The sequence below is a fragment of the Neofelis nebulosa genome, chromosome 4 (genome assembly GCF_028018385.1).
Source record: "Neofelis nebulosa isolate mNeoNeb1 chromosome 4, mNeoNeb1.pri, whole genome shotgun sequence".
Taxonomy (NCBI): domain Eukaryota; kingdom Metazoa; phylum Chordata; class Mammalia; order Carnivora; family Felidae; genus Neofelis; species Neofelis nebulosa.
In genome coordinates, this window is record NC_080785.1 from 133,534,265 (window position 1) to 133,555,712 (window position 21,448).

The 21,448-nt window shown below is 40.7% G+C and overlaps 1 protein-coding gene and 1 long non-coding RNA gene across 8 annotated transcripts in view; one reads left to right on the forward strand and one right to left on the reverse strand.

Moving 5' to 3' along the window:
• FRMD4B (FERM domain containing 4B) overlaps positions 1-21,448 on the forward strand; it is a 323,079-nt gene that overhangs the window by 85,153 nt on the left and 216,478 nt on the right. For all 7 annotated transcript variants that reach the window (XM_058728806.1, XM_058728805.1, XM_058728811.1 and 4 more), the window contains exon 2: positions 17,660-17,786. The gene's annotated coding sequence lies outside the window, so the exon portion shown is untranslated. The remainder of the gene's footprint in view (positions 1-17,659; positions 17,787-21,448) is intronic.
• The window catches only part of LOC131511040 (uncharacterized), a 67,854-nt gene that overhangs the window by 31,142 nt on the left and 15,264 nt on the right, over positions 1-21,448 (reverse strand). The gene's annotated exons all lie outside the window — the stretch shown is intronic.

Here is a 21,448-nt window from a genome sequence, read left to right on the forward strand (position 1 = left end):
CCCTGTCTTCTTATGTGTCTATACATACCTATTACATGCTTGTTAATGGTCTATCTTTCCCAGGAGACTTCACAGGAGGATAGAAACTACTCTTCTGAGCAGTGTTGCATCCCTGGGGCCTCGCTCTGTTGGACATATGAAGGAATAAATGATAGTCCCTTCTCCTCCCCACCATTACAAAACTCATGTTGATTTCCGTTTTCCCTGGAGAGGATACAGATAGGCATAAAACTCTATAGCCATTTTTGCAGCAACTGTAATGTTGTAAACATTCATTTTGTATTTTATTTATTTAGAGCTCCATTATGCAAAGAATCATTTATGTGAGAGTCTGGGGAAGTAATCTCTCTTTCCCTGCTCGTCCCTCTTTCCGCACGTTACGTTATCTCAGACCAACATGACAAAACCCAGGCACGTGTCTTTTGTCAAAATGGAATGTGCATCCTCACAACAGCTGTGTGTTAGATGTTGCCAGAGCCTTGGTACCAACCTAGGACTGTGGGCTTTTCAAATGATCTCGGCATAACTTACTCATTATGGAAGTGGCGAATGGATTGTAACACGCCAAGACCACTTAATGGTGATAAGACAGGAAACCATCCTGCCCACCAGAGAAGAAAGGCAGCCAGGCATGAAGAGAGGAGCATCAAGCTGTAAACCATAGGAGTGGTCACTGGTCTCAGCTTTGCCGTTGACTCTCTCCCCGACCTTGGATGAGCCGTGATTCCTCATGTTGTGAACCTTAGTTTTCACATCTATTAATTCGAGGACATTAAAATAGATCAGAAAGGATAGCAATGTCTACATCTACCCTGTATAACTATTGAGAACAGGAGAAAAAAAAAGTCTTGGGCAAAAAAATCACAAGACTCTGGAGTCTGAGTCCGAGATCTGAATTTAACACCCGGCTCCTCTCAACTAGTTGTCTGACTTCAAACCGGTAATTTCACTTGTCGGGGTCTTGATTGCCTTTTGTTTGTGTAAAATGTGATCATTAGACTGAATGACCTTTTTTTAAAAATGTGTATTTATTTTTGAGAGAGAGAGAGAGAGATAGGATGCTAGTGGGGAAGGGGCAGAGAGAGCACGGGAGACACAGAATCTGAAGCAGGCTCCAGGCTCTGAGCTGTCAGCACAGAGCCCGATGCAGGGCTCGAACTCACGAACCATGAGATCATGACCTGAGCCGAAGTCAGACACTTAACTGACTGAGCCACCCAGGTGCCCCCAGACTGAATGATCTTTAAGTTTCCTTTGTGGTTGGAAATATGTACATGTATTTGGGTAGAGATTAGAGGGTGGATTTTGGTAGATGCATTCACTAGCTTTTGTCCTTCCTAGGAGGGGACAATTATTTAGGAATCAGAAAATTTTTTAGGGTCACATGGTGTAAAAAATGTACAGTGATTCCTGTGTGAATGCTCTGGAAGCAAATTAATCTCCTTTTCATTAGAGCCATGAGTTCCTCTAAACAAATGAGAGCAAAATTTTGGTTGTCATCATAAGAATCTTCATGCACAGGTTGACCTTCTATATACAGTCCATTTCTGTCATGTCTGGTTGTCTAGTCCACATTGAGTGGTTATGTAGTGTTGAGGTTGCGTAGGTTATGTTAGAGTTAAAATACATGGTCTTTTATTAAGTTGGTTTCATTTATAGATCTTGAGAGGCCTTGGGGTGATAAAAATCTGAGTTATGCATTGCATTAAGCAGAGTTATATAAAGCCTGTTGAATATTAATTTTGTAATGATTCACCTTACAGTTTTATGAGAGTAGATATGAAAAGATACTGTGAATAATTGAACCTATGGTCTATAAAATGAAGTCTAGAGAAGAGAGAATAATTAGAAGTGAAGAGGGCCAAGCCTTTTCCTTCTTCGCTGAGATCAAGTTAATTTAATCTCATCCCCTTTCTGCAAATTCAGGCTTCCTGGTTTCTTAAAGCATTAGATGAATGTGCGGTATAGAATACAAAGCTAATAAAATGTGGATCTTTTCCACCATGTTATTGTTTTCATTAGTTTTAATGTAGCCTCTAAATATATTTTAACTTTATAGTCTGAATATTTTATATATATCCTCTTCAGGTTGCGTTTTTCAAAACTGCTTCTAAAATAAGGCAAGTTCTTGCACATAAGAGAGAAGTACTTATATTTCTTATCTTTCAAATTGTACTTTGTGTAAGTTATACAAATGGGCAATAAGCATGTGAGAAGATGCTCGATATTATTAGCATCAAGGAAATGCAAATTCAAAACGCAATGAGATACCAGCAAATACCTATTAAAGTGGCTAAAATTAAAAGACTGACAATACCGAGTGTGGGTGAGGACATGGAGCAACCGGAACTCTCACACACTCCTGGTGGGATTTAAAGTGGCAAAGCCATTTAGAACACACTTTTCAGTTTTGCTAAAATTGAAAATGCCCTTATTAGAAGACCCAGCCAGTCCACTCCAAGGTATTTCCAGGAAAGAAATGAAAATATATGTCCATGCAAAGATTTGCCCTGCAGTGTCGTTACGGTTGCCTTTTTCGTAGCTCTAAACTGGAAATAATCCAAACACCCATCAGCAGGTAAATGGATAAACCGTTTGGGGTCTAGCCATACGATAGAATACCGTAAAATAAAACAAAATAATTTAAAAAAAGAACAAACTACGAGTATGTGCAACAATATGGATGTATCTCAAAGATATCATGCTGAGTGAAAGGAGCCAAGCACGCAAAATTTAGACTATAGGATTCAACTCCTATGAAATTCTAGAAAAAGCACACTAATATCTAGTGACAGAAAGCAGAGCAGTGGTTGCCTGGGGCAGAGGTAGGAAGCAAGAGGGAGGATATCGTACACAGGAACATAATGGAACTTTTCAGGAGATAGAAATGTTCTATGTCTTGGTTGTGCTGATAAGTACAGAAGTGAATATATGTCAGCATCTGATGAACTGAACACTTAAAGTGGGAATATTTTATTGTATGTAAATTATACCTCAGTAAAGTTGATGTTTAAAATGCCTTTTGGGGCACCTTGGTGGTTCAGTCGGTTGAGCGTCTGACTCTTGGTTTCCGCTGAGGTCATGGTCTCCGGGTTCGTGGGATTGAGCCCCACATCGGGCTCTGTGCTGAGTGCAGAGCCTGTTTATGATTCTCTCTCTCCCTCTCTGCCCCTCCCCCACTCACTTGCGCATGCACGCTCTCTCTCAAATAAATAAACTTTCAAAAATAAAAAAATAATAAAATGCCTTTTGCAATATCTTTCGTTGGTTTATGAGTACCCCTAAACACTGATCTTCCAAGATTTTGATTCCAAATCAAGTTTCAGTATTTACTCATTGTGAGATGGAGTCTGATACACACACATACAATAAAATCGGTATAATAAGTATTTGTCCAACCTTTAGAATTGTCCCGAGAAAAAAAAGAGGTGACAAACTGGTAGAAATGATTTATAAATCATGATACTGTGCAGAAAATTGCCTGTTGCTAACCCTCCGTAGTTCACTCTGCCAGTCAGAGTGAAATTACCTTGGTATGGGGCGCATGTACAATTAGTTGAACCTCTTATCTGGGCCCCTAATGAGCTCCCCCCACCGATTGAATGCCTGGCTAGTGTACAGACTATCCTAGCAGATTTCCTTAGCATTTTAAAAATATCCACCTGCCTCAGGCCATGTGACACAGTGATCCACCCACTCACACCGTAAACCCTTCACTTCCAGCGTTGACAAAGCTACACAGTCATTCCTCCAAGTCAAGATACACTGTACGAGTCAGCTTGTCAACGAGGTTTTAAGTTTCATCTGACATCTCCCAAGAATCCTTTGCTTTCAGAGCAATGAGCTCTAAGTTGGAGGCTCTAACCTAATTGTGGGGTAATGATGAGGTTGTTCTTGGAGAAGCATAGGTCTCTTCTGCACATTAACAACTTGTAGCATGGGCAGGTAATTGCGTTTTGATTCTGAATGGACAGGGAGCACTGAAAAGTTGGGTCCTGCTTGAATCTAAAACAACACATACATTCATTTGACAGAAAGTCATTTAAAAAAAATTTTTTTAATGTTTGTTTATTTTTGAGCAGAGAGGGACAGAGCGTGAGCAGGGGAGGAGAGAGAAAGAGGGAGACACAGAATCTGAAATAGGCTCCAGGCTCTGAGCTGTCAGCACAGAGTTCGACGCAGGGCTCGAACCCATGGACCGTGAGATCATGACCTGAGCCAAAGTCGGACACTCAACCGACTGAGCCGCCCAGGTGCCCCATTGACAAAAAGTCATTGAGTGCTGTGTGCATTGTCCTGGACTCTGGGAGTTCAGCAGTGAATAGGACAAACAAGGTCGGTCTCCTCGGGCAGCTTACGTTCTAGTGGAGGGGTGGGTAGCCATCAAGTAAACAATGTAATTTCAGGATCATACGGGAAATACGCAAGGGTAGAGAATAACACAAATGCAGGTTGATACCATACAGGATATAGTGGTCAGGGAAGATCCTGCATGTTGAGTTGGGAAGATGAGGTGGAACCAGCTGTGTGACAGTCTAGAGAAACAGTAATCTGAGCAGTGAGGACTGTAAGTGAGAATGAGCTCGTCAAAGTAAGGAAGGAAAAGGAAGCAAATGTGGGAAGTATCAAGGGTGGAAGAAGGACTGTCGTGAAATGACGCTTCAGAGGTGGAGAGCAGATAAAACTTAAGTTTTATTCCATGAACATGGGAAGATATCAGGGCACCTTGGTGGCTCAGTCATTAAGCATCCGACTTAGCTCAGGTCATGATCTCACCGTTCATGAGTTTTAGTCCCACATCGGTGTACTCGAGCCCCACTTTGGGTGAGCAGGATTTCCGCTTTGAGTGAGTTTGAGCCTTGCTTTGGGGGAGCCCCACTTCTCTCTCTCTCTCCCTCTCTATCTCTCTCTTTCTCTGCATCTCACCAACTTGAACCCTCTCTCAAAAAAATAATAATAATGAGAAGTTATTGAAGGGTTTTAAGCAGGGGGAAAAATTATCTGATGTGTAAATATGGCCACTATGTGAAGAAGGGATTGTCTTGGGTCAAGTGGAGAAATTAATAAGAAGACTGTTGAAATAGTCTAAGGGAAAGATGATTGTGGCTTGGACTGGACTGGTGGCATTAGAAATAAGGAGATAGGAACAAATCGAGGGGCGGACCATAGTGGTAGTGCTGCAAGGGTTGGAGCAATGGGAAGTGGTGGGGAAAGCATCCATAGTTTTATGGTCTGAGCAACTAGTAGCTAATGGAAGTCTTTATTAGGAGACCACCTACAGTGATTGGTTATGGTGTCTGTATCCTTGCTTTGCCTTTAGGACACTGACCAAATGACTCTGAAGATTGAATAGCAGTTAATTATTTGTAAACATCCTGTGAATGGAACTCAGGTTGCAAAGACTCTGTTATCTCTCATCTGTGATTTTCCAGGCATGCTAATAAATGAGTGCTGGACTCTCAACAATAGCCAGATTATGGAAAGAGCCTAAATGTCCATCAACTGATGAATGGATTAAGAAATTGTGGTTTATATACACAATGGAATACTACGTGGCAATGAGAAAAAATGAAATATGGCCTTTTGTAGCAACGTGGATGGAACTGGAGAGTGTGATGCTAAGTGAAATAAGCCATATAGAGAAAGACAGATACCATATGGTTTCACTCTTATGTGGATCCTGAGAAACGTAACAGAATCCCATGGGGGAGGGGAAGGAAAAAAAAAAAAAAAAGAAAAGAGGTTAGAGTGGGAGAGAGCCAAAGCATAAGAGACTGTTAAAAACTGAAAACAAACTGAGGGTTGATGGGGGGTGGGAGGGAGGGCAGGGTGGGTGATGGGTATTGAGGAGGGCACCTTTTGGGATGAGCACTGGGTGTTGTATGGAAACCAATTTGACAGTAAATTTCATATATTAAAAAATAAATAAAAAAAAAAGAAAAAAAAACAAAAAAAAGAGACATATTAAAAAAAATAAAATTAAAAAAAAATAAATGAGTGCTGGAAATGTCATGATTTTCTAATCACAACCTTCTTTTCCTAAAAGCCATTTCAGCCAACATCCGTCATCAGTTCAGAGCAATATCCAAACTCTTTCTAGCTCTTGTTTACTGCTGGTATGCCACTATTCCCAACACACTCACTGCCAAGGAAGTACTTTGAGGAGTTTACTTGTGCTCTGGAAAACTTTTGGGAAGGTTGCCTCTTTTTGTTAATTATGGCTCGGGGATTACTTTGTCAGAAACTCGGAAGCCCAGGAGTCTATAAAAATTACAAGGTATTATTAAATATTTAAATATTGCTCATTTCTCCATGTAGTATGAGATTTGGGCTGAGATTGAATCTTGGGCTGTTTCGTTTCCATGTTTACCATCTTTATAGAGTCACAGATTCAATTTTGCCTATTAAGCAAATTTTAAATTTGCTTCAAACAAGCAAGAATGGCATTAAATTGCCTTGACCTAGGCGCTTTGAGATTTTGTTGTTTCTCTGTATTCATGGAGAGTAGTGAACATTAGCACTGAAACAGAAGCATCTCAGTTTGTGAAAATGCTGTTGGAGTAATGATGAGAAAAATCTTTTTAAATGTTTTTGGATTATTTTCTTTTGCATTATAAAAGTAACCTAAGCCCGTCCTAGAAAATTTGGAAGGTACAGGATCAAAATCAGCCATAGCCCAATCACAAAGAAATCCATGTGATGTTAAAGTTTCTCATAAAATGTTAGTGTGGAAAGGGGCTTGTTGGATTATCTGGTCCAACTTCTCATTTTGCACGTGAAGAAACTGAGGTGCGGGGCAGTGTGGAGTTTAGAACCCAGGTTTTCTCAGTTTTGAGCTGTTTTCCTGATTGCTGATGTGGCTTCACAAGCAGTCTAGATTCTTGGGGTCTTAATGGAGGCTCAGTATCTGCCACACCCTCTTTCTGAGCAAAGGGGTTGTGACATCTTAACACTGGGCATGCACGTGGCTCCATCTGCCCCCTAGTGTTCAGGAGGATGCATGGTCTTAAATAAGGATGATGTTAAATGGCCTTGACTTGGAGAGCATTTCCCAAAGGGTGGTTTTTGAGTCACCTGCATCAGAATTATCTAGGATGCTTGTTGAAAATGAAGATTTCTGGGACCCACCCCTGGTTTGTGAAATCAGAACCTCTAGAGGTGGGAGTAGGAATCTGCTTTTTTAATAAACTCAGATCCATTGAAAAATAATACTTTGTCAATAAGAATAAAACTTCCCATATTGAGTCATTCAAATTCTCTAACCTGTGATAGGTAGACGATAGCTAGATACATACATACATACAAGTAAATGGGTAAAAAGTTTCTGACTCCACACAAAGAAACTGTCGATGGTTATCTCTCGGGAGTAGAAATAGGGTGAATGGGAGAATGAAGGCTTCTCTGTTCCATATAAGCTAGAAACCTGGATTTTCAGAACACAGATGTGTTTGGAATTCCCTTTATAAGTATGCCTATGGTCAAGCTATTTCTTTGAGAGACTAGAAATGTCTGCAGATTATTATTTATTTGCTAGTATGTGGCCAGTGGGAGAAAGGGAACACTTCGCTGATATAAGAGGACATAGAAGGATCAACCAGGGGACAAGGTGAAATCCAAGTTCGTTCATTTATTCACTCACTTATTTATTCAATACCTATTCATTGACTACTTTGTGTGTACCAGAAACCATTTGAGGTGCTGAGGACATGGGAAGGAATAAGACAGCAGGGTCCCAATTATGTAGAGCTTACAGTCTATTATGGAGAAACACCAATAGAATTAAACAAGATAATTTTAAATGGTGACAAGAGCTGTGAAGAAATAAAGGAGCTATGCCATTATGAATGATTGAAGGGCTATTCTCTAGTGGGAAGGGATGGCCTGAGAGGTGACATCTGAGCTGAGGCCTTAGTGGCAAGAAGAAACCAGCCATGTGCATATCTGGGGAACAAGTTTCCATAAAAGGAGGCTGCAAGGACAAGGTCCTGAGGAGAAATTAGCTTGATATATTTGGCATGTATAAAGAAAACTGGCATGGCTAACACAAGATTCAAGTTAAAGTTCAAGAGGAAGACAGGGCCAAGCCACATACTGTAATCATGCCACAGTAAGCAGTTTGGATTCTATTTTAAGTGTAATAGAAAGCCTCAGGAGACCTACATTCAGGGAAGGACAGTTGATATCTTCAGATTTGAGGTTTTTTTTTTTAAAAAAAAACTACTTCAGCACTCAAAATTATATAGAAACTGGGAGTCCAGTTTTAAGAAAATGTGCAACTACTTCAGGAGAAAGTTACTGGGAACCACAAAAGAAGAACTAAAGAAATGGTAGGATATACCATATACATGGAAAGGAAAGACCAATATTATAAACTGCTGATTTGTACCAAAGAAAGGATTTACAAATTCATTGTGGTTCCGAACGAAATCCCAACAGCATTCTAAAATTGAATGGAAATGTAAAAATGCAAGAATTTGGGACACCTGGGTGGCTCAGTCAGTTAAGTAACCAACTTCGGCTCAGGTCATGATCTCATGGTTTGTGAGTTAAAGCCCCATGTCAGGCTCTGTGCTGGTAGCTAAGGGCCTGGAACCTGCTTTGGATTCTGTCTCCCTCTCTCTGCCCCTGCCCCCCAAAGAATAAGTAAGCATTACAATTTTTTAAAAATAATAAATAAAAATAAAAATTCAAGAACGTAATAAGGGAGGTTTGCAAAAGAAGAAGGAATGAATGTTTCCCCTAATTATCAAAATATTTATAAAACCATAGTAATTAAGACATTATGTTATTGGTATAGGGGTATTGAAAAATAGATCAGTGGGACAGAATAGAGACTGAACAAATATAGACCCTTCCCTGTAGACCCTATAGACACAGGAAGCATTGAAATTCAGAATGGAAAACATAGAATATCAGAAGTAAATGAGTATCAGAAGTAAGTTACTTCTCCTTATGGAAGAATAAGTTTCCAGATTTACACTTCGTACAAAAATAAATTGAGGTGAATTGAAAACCTAAGTATAAAATGTAAAAGTTCAAAACCTGTAGGGAGATAAAAAGAAAGTATCTTTATACCATTAGGATAACGTAGATTTTGTAAGCCAGAGACACAAAACCACACTCAAGAATGATGAAGTTGATGGATTTCACTATGTCAAAATGTATAACTTGTATAATGTATAACAAAATAATGCCATAAAATTAAAAGGCAAGTGACAAACCAATAGAAGATATTTGCAACCTGAAATAACTGACAAAAGCCAGGTTTCTAGAATCTCTAGCAAATTCCTGTAAATCAATAAGGAAAAGTCAAACTACCCAGTAGGAAAAATGGGCCACTTACTAACAGTCCGTGTCTTGAGGGGAAGACATGAATGAGTAATAAAAATGTGAAAAGGCTTTCCACATCACTGATAAAAGCAAGAAATGCCAGTTTAAAATCCCAGGATAGCATTTTATGCCTGTAATAATAATTTTATGCCTGTAATAATTTCTGTAGCAGAAATTCAAAAGGTTGAATTAGACAAGTAAAACTTGGCAAGGAATTGAGATAAACAGCACTTGGAGAATAAGTTGTCATCCCCCAGTTACACTTGAGAATGCACATATTCCACAACAGATTTTCCTGCAGACAGAAAGTTAGCAACATTGTTTCTCCAAGGAGGGGCACTTGGTATTTTGTGAGGGGCAAGTCTCTGTCCCTCGAGACTTTCATGCACTGTAGAAATTTAGCATCCCTGCTCTCCTCCACCCTCAATTCACAAAAGAGCTCTCTCCCATTTTCAGATGCCCCCAGGAGAGCTGGACTTAACCAGGACAAAGTCCTGCAGGTATACATAGGGCTGTCACAATACTAATGGGCCGGGACAGCCTCTGCCACTGAACAGAGGGATCTGGACTCTGGAGGAGGATTGTGAAGGGTGTCCATCGGAGCATCCTTTGTCATGATTGGACCCCGCCCAATAGCCATCAGTCCAGAAAAGGAGAATTAAACTATGGTATGGTTGTATTATAGAGTGCCATACAACAGTCAATGACCTAGATCTGTGTGGACCAAAATGAAGATGTCTCAAAAACAATGTGGAGTACAGTAATATACAGCATGCTACACTTTATAAAAACTGTAAAACCTACACTACTGTAGGATATGTTGTTTTGGACACACACACACACACACACACACACACACAGAGGCATATCCATGTGTGAACTGGAGGGGTTTAAGTTCCATGTGGTTCTATTTCTCAAAAGAGTTAATGAATGCGAAGAACAACATTAGTTCATTTTGAGTGACGGCACAGTGACGCGGACAGGAGTTTGTCACATCATCCTTTGCGTAATGCTGTATTTTCGCCAGCACTCAGGCTGCTGAGTGGACAGTGGATGGGGCGAATGGAAGGGTGAGCATGGGAGTGAGCATGGGGACAAGGGGGCAGTGAGGCTGTGCTGGAAGAAAACTCGGGCCCGGGAGGAGCCAAGTGAGGACCCCAGCATCCCTGCCAATACTACTTTGAACTCCAAGGGCACGTGACCACTTTTCTGCTTCATTTCTCTATCACCTAAAGGTCTTTCTGGAATAACACTTCCCTTTATTGCTTCCTCTGTCTTCCAAGCTATGATGTTGTCACCTAAGCAGGCCAAAGATTTGTTGGCTGCCTTTTTTTTTTTAGCAGAATGAGACATTCTGTATAAACAATTTAAGCCCTCTCTATCCCCATCCCTGCAATTACGCTCCTACATTTCTTTTTTATTTTTTTTCTGGAGCATTTTTTATTGTGGTAAAATATACATAATGTAAATTTTACCATCCTAGGGTCACCTGGGTGGCTCAGTTGGTTAAGTGTCCGACGCTTGGTTTTGGCTCAGGTCACGATCTCACGGTTTGTGGGATGGAGCCCTGTTACGGGCTCTGCACCTACAGTGTGGAGCCTGCTTGAGATTCTCTCTCTGTCTGTCTCTCTCTCTCTGCCCTTCCCTTGTTTGTGCTCTTTCCTCTCTCAAATAAGCTTTAAAAAAAAGTTTACCTTTCCGACTATTTTTAAATGTGCAGTTCAGCAGCGTTAAGTACATTCACAGTGTTGTAAAACCTTCATTGCCATCGGTCTCCAGAACCTTTTTCATCACTCCAAATTGAAACTCTGTGCCCATTAAACAATCACTTCCATTCCTCAGTCCCATATGCTCTGATAACCTCTGTTCTACTCTCCATCTGTATGAATTTGACTACTCAAGGCACCGCATGCAAGTGAAATCATACAATATTTGTCCTATTGCATCTGGTTCATTCCAGTTACCATAGTGTTTTTAAAATGCATCCACAATGTAGCATGTATCAGGATTCCATTCTGCTTAAAAATGGATACTGCTCCATTGTATGTATGTACCACGTTTTGTTTATCCATTTATCTTGTCAGTGGACACTTGGATTACTCCTGCCTTTGGGCAACTGTGAACAATATAACATATAATGCAGCTATGAACAGGTGCACAACCGTCTGCTTTCAGTTCTTTGGGGTATGTACCCAGAAGTAGAATTCTTGTATCTTATGGTAATTTTATGTTTAATTTTTTAAGGAGCTTTCAAATCATTTTCTACAAAGGCTGCACCATTTTACATCCCCATCTGCAATGCGTTCTAACTTTTCCTCATTTTCACCAACATTTGTTATTTTTCACTTAAAAAAAAAAATATCCCACCTAATGGGTATTAAGTGGTGTCTTATTGCGGCTTTGTCCTACACTTCTTTTATAATTAGTGTTAAGAAAGCCTCATACATGTCTTCTGTTCAGTTGATTGGTCCCTAATATCCATGTTTTTTAGTATTTCTGCATTTCTTTAAATGCATGCCATGAAACACAGGTCCTATTATAAGCTTCTGGCACTGGGGGCTTGGGGGCATGAGATGGGAGAGGTTAAATTGGGAAACAGTGCAAACAACAGCAACAACAACCACCTCCTGCAAAGTCATAGCAAGTGCATATTTAACTTTGGCAAATTGAAGACGTTAGTGTGAGTTGGTATCCTGACCCTCCTGGCAGTTCTCAGTGTCTTCAAGAGTCTTACCATGCTGAGGGCAATTCGTAGGCATGTTTTTATACAGGGGCCCATAAAGAAATCCACCTCTTTCATGTGGTGCTCAAAAGCAATTTTATCTGTTGCAACTTTGAAGGAAAACCTGGCCATATTGATGATGACGTGCGATGGTAGACTGTATGGTGTGGCACTTTCCCTAAGGGATTCCCAGTGTTCGTTCTGATCATTCACAGTTTTCAGTTTGAACTGACTTTAGAAATTACTTCCAATGCAAGATGCAGTTTTACTGTATATCCTCCCCTTGAAGTTTGAAGCATATATTTTCCAGACCCTGAAAAGTCCTACAATAAAAAAAAACAAAAACAAAAAAAAAAACCTGACGACCATAGATTAAAGCAGGAGTTGGCAAACTATCTCTGTCAAAGGCCAGATAGTAAATACTTTTGGTCTTGGGTCTCTGGCACAGCTATTCAGCTGTGTGATTGTAGCTCCGGAGCGACCAGAGGCAATCTTTAAATGACTGGATGTGACTGTGTGCCAAAAAACTTTACCTGCAGAAACAGTCAGCAGGCTGGATTTAATTTGCAGGCAATACTTTTCTGACCCCTGGTTTAGATCGTTGTGACCAAAGGTTGTTGAATCATGACCTTTCCCACCTTTATTTTTTAAAATTTAAAACCTGTAATAGACCCTTAGGGGCCTGAATTCAAATAGCAGAGGGCTTCGAATCTTTATGGGTGATGCTGAATGTTGATGGCATGTAGCAGGTTTGTCGTTTTTCTAGTACCTGTCTTTGCACTGCTGTGGCAACGGAAATAGTTACTTAGTGGGCACTATGGGCTAAATTGTGTCCTAAGATTCATATGTTGAGGCTCTGACCCCCCGATACTTCAGAATGTCACTATATTTGGAGAGAAAGCCTTCGAAGAGGTAATTAAGTGAAAATAAGACCTTTACAGGAATCTTCGAAAAGAAGAACAAAACTGGAGGTGTCACAATCCCATATGTCAAGATACACTACAAAGCTGTTGTAATCAAAACAGTATGGTACTGGCACAAAAATAGACACGTGGATCAATGGAACAGAATAGAAAACCCAGAAATAAACCCATGATTATATGGCCAATTAATCTATGACAGAGGAGGCAATAATATCCAATGGGAATGGATTGGATAATCCATTTCTTTTCAACAAATGGCATTGCGAAAGAATGAAACTGGACCACTGTCTTATACCACACATAACAATAAAATGGACCAAAGCCTAAATGTGACCCCTGAAACCATAAAATTCCTAGAAGAAAACATAGGCAGCAATCTCTTTGACATCAGCCATAGAAACGTTTTTCTAGATGTCTCCTTTGGTAAGGGAAATAAAAGCAAGTTAAACTGTTGGGACTACCCCAAAATAAAAAGCTTTTGCACAGTGAAGGAAACCAGCAACAAAACGAAAAGACAACCTGCTGAATAGGGGGAAATATTTGCAAGTGATGTATCCAATAAGGAATTAATATCTAAATTATACCAAGAATTTCTACAACTCAACACACACAAAAAACAAATGATCCAATTTAAAAATGGGCAGAAGACATGAATAAACATTTTTCCAAAGATGATATACAGATGGCCAATGAACTTGTGAAAAGATGCTCAACGTCACTAATCATCAGAAAAATACAAAGCAAAACCACAGTGAGATATCACCACACACCTGTAAGAATGGCTAAAATCAACAACATGAGAAACAACAAGTGTTGGCAAGAATGTGGAGAAAAAGGAACCTTCGTGCACTGTTGATGGGAAGGCAAACTGGTATAACCACTGTGGAAAACAGTGTGGACGTCCCTCAAAATATTAAAAATAGAATTACCATATGATCCGGTAATTCCACTGGTAGGTGTATACCCAAAGAAAATAAAAATACTAATTCAAAAAGATACATGCACCTCAGGAGAAACCAAACCTTGTTGCCACCTTGACCTTGGACTTCCAGCCTCTAGAACTGTGAAGGCTGTTCAAACCACTCAGTATATGGCATTTGTTATGACAGCCTAAGCAAAGAGGTGATCATATCTCAGGCATCCTAACTGACTGAGACCTTGAACTTATTTGCTCACCTGTAGGTTCTTAATATGACAAGTATCCTTCACTGAATTTTATGGGTGAAGTTACCTGATATGTTCTAATTGCATTTGCATATTTGGTATATTCAAAGATCTTAAGACATTTCCCTCCTACACATTAAGAGTTGAATTGTTGAATATACTCCCATAGTGCTTTTAACTTATCTTTCCTCTGTTCTCTTCTTTAGTCTTCTTTAAAACACTATCCATTCCGTTTCTATTCTTGGGATCTGGAGTTTTCAAATAGATGCATATTTCCTGGGTTTACAGTTGCTGCTCATTACAGGTAGGAAGTCAGAGTATATCGGGCCATGGAATCAAAGAACTTACTAGCTATTGTAGATAAGGTTGCTATAAACATAAGGGTGCATGTATCCCTTGGAATTAGTGTTTTTGTATTTTGGGGTAAATACCCAGTCGTGCGACTGCTGGCTCATAGGGTAGTTCTATTGTTAACTTTTTATTTTTTTTTTATTTTTTATTTTTTTTTTAACATTTTTTATTTATTTTTGGGACAGAGAGAGACAGAGCATGAACGGGGGAGGGGCAGAGAGAGAGGGAGACACAGAATCGGAAACAGGCTCCAGGCTCCGAGCCATCAGCCCAGAGCCTGACACGGGGCTCGAACTCACGGACCGCGAGATCGTGACCTGGCTGAAGTCGGACGCTTAACCGACTGCGCCACCCAGGCGCCCCTATTGTTAACTTTTTAATGAAACTCCACACTGTTTTTCCAGAATGGCAACACCAGTTTGCATTCCAAGTGTCCATCAATAGATGAATGGATAAAGACATGGTGTGTGTGTGTGTGTATGTGTGTGTATAAAATGGAATACTATCCAGTTATAAAAAGGAATGAAATATTGCCATTTGCAGCGACATGCATGGAGCTAGAAATTACAATGCTAAGTGAAATAAGTCATTCACTTTTGAATGTCCCCTCTCTGTAAAGAGAGATTTCCTGTTATTCTTCCTTTCTAATCTTACTCTAATAAACTTTTACCTGCTGCTTAAAAAGAAAGAAAGAAAGAAAGAAAGAAAGAAAGAAAGAAAGAAAGAAAGAAAGAAAGAAAGAAAGAAACCAGTCAGAGAAAGACAAATACCATAGGATTTCACTCATGTGGAATTTAAGAAGCAAAACAAATAAGCAAAGGAAAAAAGACAAATTAAGAAGCAGGCTCTTTTTTTTTTTTTTATTAGTTTTCTTTATTTTTTGAGAGGCAGAGAGAGACAGTGTGAGCAGGGAAGGGGCAGAGAGAGACGGAGACACATAATCGGAAGCAGGCTCCAGGCTCTAAGCTGTCAGCACAGAGCCCGATGTGGGGCCGAACTCACGAACCGTAAGAGCATGACCTGAGCTGAAGCCGGATGCTCAACTGACTGAGCCACCCAGGCGCCGGAAGCACACTCTTAATAAAAGAGAACAAACCGATGGTTACCAGAAGGGAGGTAGGTGGGGGGATGGGTGAAATAGGTGATGGGGGTTAAGGAGTCCACTTGTGATGAGCACCAGGTGATGTATAGAAGTGTTGAATCACTATATCATACACCTGAAACTATTACAACACTGTATATTAACTGTACGGGAATTAAAATAAAAAAAGAAAAACAAAAACAACAAAGAACTTACTAGCTGTGTGTCACCTCAAACAAAGTATCCTCTTGCCATGACTCAGTTTCCTCATCTTCATAAGATAATGATTCCTATATGATTTTCACAGTTCCCGGAAGCATTAGCTGCAATGTAAGTGCTATGCCCTGCGCACTAAATGGCTTATGGTGGGCACTCAATAAATGATTGCCTTTCTCTCTCTTCTGCCCTGTGATCCAGGCTGCTTGTTATATCACTATTTACAAGGTCTAACCCCCAGTCCAGGAACTTATGTAACCTGGTGGACACATGGAAGTTGTAGAGAGATGTTTTGATAAAGCAGAAAATGTACGGAGTCACGATGGTGCCAGTTCTCCATGTGGTTCTCCTGCAGGTCCCCTTCCCTCTCTCGAAGCCTCAGTTATCTTACCGTAAAGTGGGGACTGGGACTACACTATCCCTCTCGTATATTCTATACCCAGTATTTTCCCTGGAAGCCACGGGGTCTAAGGAGATGGCTGGATGTGAGAGGTCTTCATTCTGATTTCATCCTACCCAAACCATTACTGCAGTCCCATGGCTACACTCTATCAACATTAGATCCCACTATTTAAATTTAATTTTTTGTTAGCATTTTAATATTGAATTTAACACACCTCACATAAAATTAGGGTCTTACTGGCTTTAAGATTCAAAGGTAAGTGAATTAGTTTGTCTCCTAAAATCTATTTTTGTCCTAAAAGGATACTGCAAATATTGCCCACAAGAAAGTCCCAGCTGGGGTACCTGGGTGGCTCAGTCCATTAAGCATCCAACGCTTGGTTCTGGCTCAGGTCATGAGCTCATGGTTTGTGAATTCGAGCCCTGCATCAGGCTCTCTGCTGACAGCGCAGAGATTCTCTGTCTCCCTCTCTCCGCTCCTTCCCCACGCATGCTCTTTCTCTCAATATAATAAATAAACATTAAAAAAAAAAAAAAGAAAAGAAACTCTCAGCTCTCATTGTGGTGGAGGCCCTGGAATATCTCGCTCCTGTTAGAAAAGATGGGTGTATCATATGGCATCAGTAAGGAGACAGGAGCAAAGGTGCTGATGAACAAATTGTCCTGAATTCTTTCTGCTTCCGGCCGCCATCTTCCACTTCACGCCTGTGTCCATGTCCAGGGAGAGCTGAGGCTCAGGTGGAATGGGGAGGTGCAGTGCGGGATGGTTGGACAAGTCGAGTTTTATTCACCCACACGGCAAAACAGTGAATGCCACACCTGCTGCTTCCGCCTTCTTGTCCACTTTTTACACACTCCTGGGTGTGAAACAGTTGGGCCCACAGCTGACAAGAAGCGCACTTCCTGACTTAAGGAGAGCTTCCGAGGGATAGCTGTTTCCTTTTCTTTTATAGAGAAAATGACAAATACATATAAATGAGCATCTTAGGGCGAAAGACACACACTAAATTTCATCAGTATTCATGACATGTGCTTCATTCTCTCCACAACTGACATCTGTTAAAAACGAGATTTGGGAGTGCTGTCCTGGTTCCAGTAATTCTGTAACATGGATTCTGCGGTGATGCTTTATTGATTTCTCCCACTTTTGTCACCCTGAATTTACAACTACTGTAGATAACTTTCAGGCCTGCGGAATCTCCTTCTACAGAGCCAGTAACACTGTCTATTCAATGAAATGCATTATGTAAGAGGCCAAATCATTTAGTTGTTGAGAACAGCCTCAATTTTCATTTGTATGTCGAGATAGCTCTATTTTAAATCTCGTTAGGTAAATTTCTAAAACGGTGATTAAACTGTAGCCAGCCAAGGGAAAACTAGAAATAAATTAGAAGTGTCACTGATTTGAGAACTCTAGTTCTTTCCTGTGTGCCTACAGAAATTAAGGAGCGTCTCTTTTCTGGGTTACAGGCTTTGGTGAGAAATCCTGAAGAAAGAATGTGTGAAAGAAAAAGATGACAACTATGCATGGCAAACAAAATCCGAAGATTATTACAGTGAAAGCAAGAGGAAGTCAGAAGAATACCTACTAGTAAAGGTAAGTGGACACCTGTAAATGCTGAACTCTGATGCTGAACAGGAAAGTGGGTTTCTACATGTATGTGTGTGAGCGTACATAGACTTACCAAGTGGGGATAGGATAGGATAGGATAAGATACATAATATGATCTACCATCAGAATATCTGTGTTCTAGAAATGAGGAAGAAAATTAGTAAATACAGTTAATTCCTTACTCTCAAATAAAAGCTAGCTGCCCAAAAGTTGAAAAATAGACTTACCTTTTACAAAGGGGTTCTCTTTTCAGAAAGCAAAAGAAACAAAAGCCAAAATAGCCAATGTACTAACTAACTGTGCTGTGCCATTGACACATTTCCTACAATATATTTCCAATATTTTATACACACAGTTGTAAAGTTATTATCTTTTTGTTCTCAGTTGAACACTGACCGGCTTAAGTCCAGAGGACAATTGAGCAAGCTAATAGTTGATTATTTTTATACATGCAGTGATTTTCATCCTTAGCTTTCTTGTAGTACAGGTGTGCTCTGTACCTTTAGTGTTAGTCCTTTGGGTCTTTCCCCTATTTTCCATGGCTTTTTACAATAAAATAAGAGGGAAATTGAAATATTTCAGTGGCAGCCCAAACTGGAAACCAAACTGCCAGGCTCGTGGCCAGTGCTAGCCTATGATGTCTCAGGATGTTTCTACATTAGGTGATCTCAGAAATCCATATTTGACACTGTCCATATTTGATTTGAGGGAGATTGATGTATAATGTGAAAAGTATGAGTTGTATCCAAGCAGAATGTACAACAGTTAAGGACAGCATCTACACAGTCTCTCAAAATGCTTCCTTGAGTGAAATAAACAGGTGGATTGCAATTTCCACGCACCAGCCCGGCTGGAGAGGACTATCCTTGAGCAGTCAAAGACATGGACTCAAGATTCTTGGTCTTCCACTGACCACTTCTATGACTGTGGTCAAAATGGCTCATCTTCCTTCGCCTCCGTTTTCTTGGGTAGATGAGGATACGTGGACGAAATGAGTTAATATTATACAAAGCACTTGGGAGAATGGTGAGCACATAGAAAGTGCTCAATAATTAGTGGCTGATTTTATCCTTGAGTAAAGTGTCCTTCAGAGATGGAAATCTCTGTTGTTTTCTGTGGAGCAGAGAGGTGGAGGGGCCGAAAGGGTGCAGAGGAAGTGAAGGCCAATATGTCTCACCCTGGGCGCGTATGCACCGTCCACGCTGCTATCTTGGGAACCCACGAGCACTAGGAAGGATAAAAGAAAGCTACAGGGGGCTCAGTGTGTCTCTCAAACTTGTAGTCACTTAGGTGCTTCAGGAACCGTTGGAGAATAGAAACTTAAGTGGTGTAGGATCTTAAATTACAAAGCAGGTCATCTCAGACTCTTGGCTGCAATCTGTAAGGCACGGTGTGATCCGGCCCTAGCCGGATTTATCTCCAGCCTCTCCCACTTGCATTCTGGGCTCACTCATACCTTGTTCCTGACCCTTTCAATCACAACAGATCCTTTGCACACACTACCCGTGAGCCTTTGCACACACTACCCAGTGCAGCCTGTGTACTCTCTCTCCCTGCACCTGACTCCTTTGCACTTTCCTTTCTGTCTCAGACCTGTCTACTAAGAAGAACCACCGCCCCCCCACCCATGACACTGTCTTCCAAAAATATCACTGTTACATTTGTTGTCATTCTCATCAACACTAACTTTGAGGGTCTTTTTGTCCATATCCTTGCAACAAGGGGCATTCAAAAATTTTCTCATCCTTGCCAGTCTGACAGGCGATGAGCTTGGCTATTTAAAGTAGGTATAAGTGGGGCGCCTGGGTGGCTCAATGGGTTAAGCGTCTGACTTTGGCTCAGGTCATGATCTCACAGTTTGTGAGTTTGAGCCCTGCATCGGGCTCTGTGCTGACAGCTCAGAGCCTGGAACCTGCTTTGGATTCTGTGTAACCCCCTCTCTCTGCCCCTCCCCCACTCGTGCTCTGTCTCACTCTGTCTCTCAAAAATAAATAAATGTTAAAAAAATTTTTTTTAATTTTTAAAAGAAAATAAAGTAGGTATAAGAAAGGACATACAGATAGGCAATGAGGGCAGAAGTTAATCATTCATTAACTTGTCATCAGAGCCTGTTTCCTTTAGGACACTCATTCTTAGTGGGGATTATTTTCTTTATTTGCTTCCTCAGTTATTTTTCCTGCCTTTCTTACTGGTCTATACATCCTGTGAGGCTGGGATGATGTTTTCACAATAATGTTCTGGGATCCTGGTCCAGCAACTGCTGTATCTGATGTACTTGAAAAACATTCTGGGAGTGAAAAAATGAATGAGAAGGACAGGGTCCCTGATCTCAGGAGCACAGGTGTTGTAATTGAGACAGATGATCGCTTTACAGGAATAGAGATTCAGAATTAGAGCAAGGAGATAATCAATGGGTCTCACAAAAAAATTTGACTCATGGAGGCAGGAGAAAGATTCTTAACATTAACTGCACAGCACAAATAAGAACCAACTTAAATGGGTATAGGCCGTAGTGCCAGGCAGGGTGTTTCCCTTCAGTTGCTGGATTGTGTGGAGATGGGCGGGGTTCGAGGGTAGGGCTCAGGGCAGTGATCGGTTGCCCAACACTACAGAGAAAATTTTGTATTTTAATATTAAGTGCAGCTGCATGTATGCATTGCTACTGAATATCAGCCCTGATTATAGTGTACCTTATTTAAATAACCAAGTGCAGGGGCGCCTGGGTGGCTCAGCTGGTTAAGCGGCCGACTTCGGCTCAGGTCACAATCTCACGATCCGTGAGTTCGAGCCCCGCGTCGGGCTCTGTGCTGACAGCCCAGAGCCTGGAGCCCTTTTCAGATTCTGTGTCTCCCTCTCTCTCTGCCCCTGCCCTGTTCATGCTCTGTCTCTCTCTGTCTCAAAAATAAACGTTAAAAAAAAAAAAAATTAAAAAAATAAATAAATAAATAACCAAGTGCACCTGTCAAACTGGCAAGAATGAAAGAAGTTCTAAATACCCCTTGTGGGAAAGACATGGACAAAAAGGCTCTCATGATCACTGGCGATGAGACTGTCAACAGTGGCCATATTTTTGGAAGCTAACTTGGCAGTATTTGTCAAAATGTTAAATGCACATTCGCATTGACCAGATAATAGAACTTTTAAGAGTTTGTCTTCCAGACAAACTGGTCTGAATACAAAACACTGTATGCACAAGTACGTTCACTCTAGTGCTGTTTTAATAGCAAAAATATGGCAGCAGTTTATGTGTCTACTAATAGAAGAGTAGTAAATAAGTGGTGGTATTTCCATCCAATAGGACAAGGTAGCCCCTGAAATGTATTAACTGAAAGGGGAAAAGCTCCTGAAATTGTGTATATTATGATCATGTCTGTCAAAAGCGAATGAACACAACTTAAGTGTCCATCAGCAGATGAATGGATAAACAAAATTTGGTCTTCGATGGAATATTCTTCCGCCATAAAAAGGAATGAAGTTCTGATACATGCTACAATATGCATAAATCTTGAAAACAGGGGTGCTTGAGTGGCTCAGTCGGTTAAGTGTCCAACTCTTGATTTTGGTTCAGGTCATGATCTCATGGTTCATGAGTTTGAGCCCCATGTTGGGCTCTGTGCTGATAGCACAGAGCCTGCGTGGGATTCTCT